Source organism: Epinephelus moara, chromosome 21, assembly GCF_006386435.1.
Source record: "Epinephelus moara isolate mb chromosome 21, YSFRI_EMoa_1.0, whole genome shotgun sequence".
Classification (NCBI taxonomy): domain Eukaryota; kingdom Metazoa; phylum Chordata; class Actinopteri; order Perciformes; family Serranidae; genus Epinephelus; species Epinephelus moara.
Window position 1 is genome coordinate 36,342,339 of NC_065526.1, and position 5,773 is coordinate 36,348,111.

The window sequence follows — 5,773 nt, forward strand, 5'->3', positions numbered from 1 at the left end:
CTGTTAATGGAAATGCATCCCACACGTCGACGCACATTCAACGGCATCACTCAGATGTGCCGATCAGCAGGATGAGGGGGAAAAAGAGATATTTTTTATTTTTCATATCATAAAAGATGCTTTTCAATTTTTCAGCCTGTTGTGATATGTTATTGAGTGGGAAAGTGTTTGTTCAATGTTCGTACAGAATAATACACAAATATTACACACAAGAAATGTTCCTTATTTTTCTGATTTTAATAATTTACCAAAGTTGTCAGTGGACAAAATGTTACATCAGTTCCTAGCAAAAGAATTATGTCTGTCTTTGACATTTACACTTCTGTCTGTTCAAAAATCAATGTATAGAAACATGTTCTGAATCAGATCCTATAATTTTCATGTGTTGTAGTTCTAGCAAGACCATAGTATCAGGAAAACAGCTACATCAAACCCAGATATCAGTGCCATTTGGAATGTTTTTTGGCATGGTTTGTGGTGTTATTATTTGCCCTGTCTGTGCTTCGAGCGTTTGGACATACATTTTGTTTCGACCAGTGTCTTGTTTGAGGCAATGATTTAAGATGACAGACTTGAACGAGTGATGAATGGTTAGCCAGCAAGCTAGCTTAGCCTAGTTTACTTAGCTTGGCTGTATACTGGCCTGAAGTGACTGACCTAACCACACTGGTACTGTGGATTTTGGGCCATCGCCATCTACTCCCATCTCAATGAACCAGCCTCCAATTCTCATAACAGTAGTGGATGAACAAGTGCATTAATTCATGTTTTCTTTTGCCTATTTTCTAAAACTTTGATCAAAATTTGGACTACATTTGAATGCAACCCAACTAGTGGCTCAGTATAAGTGGTATTACAATAGAGGATGGGCCGGGGCTAGCTGGGTAGCATGCTCATTTCAGCAGATCTCTGCAGCACAGTACATAGCTCACCCCTGACTTCTGAGGAGGTTTATCAAATCACATCATGTTCTTTAAATGGGTAGTAAAACCTGATGAGTCTCACAGTTTTCTCACTTTTCTCTGCACATCAACACCAGTCTTGGAACAGGTTCACTCATTTCTTTTACATGACTACATTGCACCCTGCTGGTCACTGGAGGTACGGACACTGGCGACAACAGAAAAAAAATGTATTGACAAATATACTGTAGAGTGTGACTTTGGTTCATAAGAGGAGGACGAAAGGAGGCTCCCCAGATCAATAAAACAGTTGTTTTGTAAAAGATATTAAGAAATGTGTCGACATCCTTATAATAACACTGCAGGGCTTCTGTTTAAGCATCAAAATATGACAAGTATAAGATGACATCACATTGGCTGGTTAATGCAAATCTCACAAATGATAATAGTGGCAAGGATTTAGTGAGTTCACCTTCATTTGGTTTGATCAACTTTATATTTTTGGGACACACTGTAGACAGTAATGTTTATCTGCTAAATTCATAGCATAGACCTTTAAAAGTCAAACTGAAATGACAGAGACATGAAAGCAAAGATGAAAGATGAGTTTTTATAGCACTAAACAGAAGTAAAATTCAGTTGCTACCCTTGTTGCTTTTCAGTAGTGATCAGTGACAAGAGATCCTCTTTGTGCTGTGGTGTGTGTGTTGCGATGCCCATCAGCAGAGGGCAGCATAGTTACATAATGATCCTTTCATCAGCACAAGTCTTTTCAAGTATTGGTGAGGGAAAGGGTCAGTTAAAGAAAATCATTAATTGTGACACAACAGACCTTTATTTATAAACTTTTATTTGTGTTGACATATCTAACGCTACCTTTGTTTTTACATTTCATGATATTATTCATGTCACTATGTAAAAATACTGTATGTATTGTACTAAGTATTGTGCATTTATTATTTTATTACATGCTATATCATTGTATTTTCATCTATTTTTAAAGCTTGTATATTACATAAACTGCATTTATACAACATTATATACTTGACATTTACCATGTACCTGTACTATATATATATATATACATATATAAATATGTATACATCACACATTATGGCAGCTGGAGTGACACTAATGGACCTCTTTTGCTCAGATATTTGCAGTTATATAAGACTGTACATAGCTCTTTCAATGCGACCTCTCTAATTCCCCTAGTCCCATATTCTGTTTTGTAATTTCTGTTTTTTTTTAAAGAGTTCTCTATCGGTCTGAGCCTGTCTGTGTGTTGCTGTAACATATAAAACTCCCCTAAGATATCAATAAATCTAGTTGACACTGATGGGAGCTCCATTGATAGTTACTGATTAAAACAGGTTTTTGGGTTAGCAGATCATCTTTAGGCCATTTTCCCATCAAAATCTATTTTCCTGATATTTTTGGAAAGTGATATCATTGCATCCAGCCATGTCTGATGAGGACAGCCATTCTACTCATTATTAATTCTCCTGTTGTCATGGCTCTCTGCAAAAGTTCTCACATTAAATGTGACCTGCACTTCACAGTCGACCCCTGAGGAGACATCTGCTGCTTAACTGCCTGTAAAATTGCTTTCTTTATAATGTTTTTAATGGAATCTTCTGCCTCATTAGATGGAGTTTCAGTGTGGACAGTGTGTGGAATCAGATGGGATTGGAGATCCTAATGTCTCCCAGTTGCAGTTGTTCCACACATGTATCACTTAAAACCCTTCTGCTACAAAACTTCAATTTAAAAATGTCCTCTAACCCAGATTTTCTCATAAACATTGATCTCTTGATCAAACCACAGTGGTGACAGCATTTAATATTTAATCTTTTGTCACAAGGACCAACGACTCATTAAAGATGTAATGAAGTAGTGGTTAAAGCAATAACTTTTTTTTTTTGCACAGGCATGTCTCAGCCTTATATCTGTATAAATCAAGTCTTATGCGTAGACTGTATGAAATGATGGAAAAAGTCAACGTGACACCACTCATTGGTTTGTGGACTCCTCCTGAGTTCGGCATTTTGACCCTCTCCATCTTGGATTTTTGGATCCAGAAGTGACCATATTTGGATGAGAAATAACCCTAGCGCTAGCTGCCAGCTTGGTTAGCACAGTACATTTACAGGTATGGCTTACTGTGATATTGCTAATACCAATGCTATTTTTTGCTAGCAAAAAAGAAAGGCTTAGAACTATTTAAACAAAAGTACTTACTGGAAAAAGCATCTGACTTCCTTTAGAGTCTTTTTGTACAACCAAATGCTAAACAAGACTGTTTGGGCAACCAAAACGTTACAATTAACTTTAATGAAATAAGGTCAGCTATGGCTACGACTATACTCTGAATCTTGTGCCATGGTTATGTTACCTAACCAACTTGTTGTGGTATCAACTTGTCAACAGACGGCACCTGCCCATCACTCAAAGCAGCTTTGACCTTAATTAGGCATAACTTCAAAAATCCCCTGTGAGCTGTGAGTCTTTGCTTGGCAGTCTCCAGTGCCCCAAGTAGTTGTTGTTATATTTCCTGGGTATCCCTTACTTCCCTACACCTTTCTGTAGCTCTGAGAGTTGACTAACCTCTCTCCATGTTGCCTTGATCTTGGCCTCCAGCCTCCTTCTCCAGGGAGGGTAATGCTCTTTGTGGCCCATGGTGTTCATCTTGTAGCCAAGCAACTCTAGCATCACTGTTGCTGCAGTGTATCAGTATCATGTGTCAGCTGATTCATCTCAGTAATGGTCCTAGTGGGGATACTACATAGTACTGCATTCACATCATCAAGTGGACTTTCAGAAGGTACTTTGTCACTAAGCCTTGGTAATCGGCTTCAGGGGTGCCGGGATTCCAGCTTATTCATTATTCTTGATCTCAGGTCATTCGCCCTTGTTGTAAGGGAATCTGTGTTGTAAGGGCTTGGGGCTTGGTACCCAATCTCGGAGTGTGGGGATGATGATGATGGCATCCTCAATTTGACCTGTTGTCATGGCTCCCTTTTGCTGAAGCATGTTTGTTGTACCGCATCAATCTGTAGTTGCGAAAGTAGTTGCCATTTGTGTCCATTCGCAATCCAGTCCATTCGCAATCCAGTCCATATACACACACACTGTGTGTGTGTGTATATGTACATATATATATATATATATATATATATACCTATGTGTATGTAAAAATTTGAAAAATGTGGATGTACAGTAGTTGCCAATGGATTTTTCATTAGAAAAATGGACTTGGAACAGAATCTCTGACTTTTTAAATAATGTGAATCATTGTAATAGTTGGTCATTGCAGTTGTACTGAGTTACAAAAAATAGTTTTGAACTATTTACAGTCTGTCCACATTTTAATAAACTGATTCATCTCTAAATGAATAAATCTAACTCTACAGTAGCTTACTGTATATAAGAATGTGCACAATATACTGTAACACTGTGTGTGAAGCCCTGAAACCTGCTTGCCTGTCTGTAATACCCCTCTTTTCATGCTGACAGTAAAACAGAGCCAAGGACATCTGACACCAACAGATGATGTAATAAAAGACTTGTCCCAGTAGAATTAGCTGAGTAAACTTGGCCTGTGTCTTCCTGACACCAAACAACCACACCTCAATAAATCTACCAGAATTTGGCTTCAAATATTTGAACAAGCCTGAGGTGCATTTGACTTACTTGGCCAGACTCAGCTGACTGAACAGAACCTGTATTCAAATCAGATAATCCTCCTTATTTACTCAAAGAATAGGACTGGTGCTACTCTATTTCTTAAGGTATTTCCATGAAAAAAGTAGAATGTAGAAGTCTGTCTCTCAATGCTTTCTGACTCTCTTACCCTGTCTATAACCCCAAGCACACTGGTTCTTACTGAATACGTAAATCTTTAAAAACAGCTCACAAATCTAAGTTTTAAAGGACGCTCGGTAACCCTAGGACCCAAGGAAGAGTAGTTGCTACCTTGGTAAGGGCTAATGGGATCCACAATTTCACAAAACAGTTGGTCATTATAATTTTTATTCAAAATTTATTCAAGCAGTAGGATGCAGAGCATTTGTTGGGGACTATTTTCAGTGGTGGATTAATCCACATTTGGTGCTCTAGTGAGTACTTGGAGCAGCAGGATTGTGTATGAGGGATTGAGTCAAAATAAACTATAGTGTGTGTGTGTGTGTGTGTGTGTGTGTGTGTGTGTGTGTGTGTGTGTGTGTGTGTGTGTGTGTGTGTGTGTTCATGGTAATGACAGGGCATGTCAGCCAGAGCATCAGTGTTACTCTTGATGTGTTTTTAATAGTTTTTAAGACAAGAAATGAACACATAAAACATATCAGGCTTTGAATAAACACAATACTTGTCAGTAGGAAACATTCATTGTTGGTTTTAGTGTGTACATATTTGTTGACGGCATGAAAAATATCACCACGCTCATGGTTTTAATAACCATATTAGTTAATGTCCATGAGCTGCTATTGCTCTTGGTTTAAAGAAGATAGAAATCACCATTTCAGTTCAGTGTTTTAGTAAGTCAGTATTGTAGTTTATTGTTGCTTTACAGTAACAGTCATCAGTTCTCACAGTTTATTTCAGCTCAGTTTTTCAGACACAGTACCTTTAAAGACTACACACACAAACACACACAGCCCCCATTTACACCTGGCATCAACATTATCTGTATCTGGATACATTTTCTGAATAATGAAGCCCAATCTGTGAGTCTGTGCGCTGGTATCACAATCATGTCATCGTGTTTGTGTCTGCATTGTGATTGATTCTTAATATGCTAATTAAGTTAGGCTGGCAATGGGTTTCTAGCTGCTGCTATCACTTTTGCTTTTGCCAGGCTTTCTTCCAAGTTT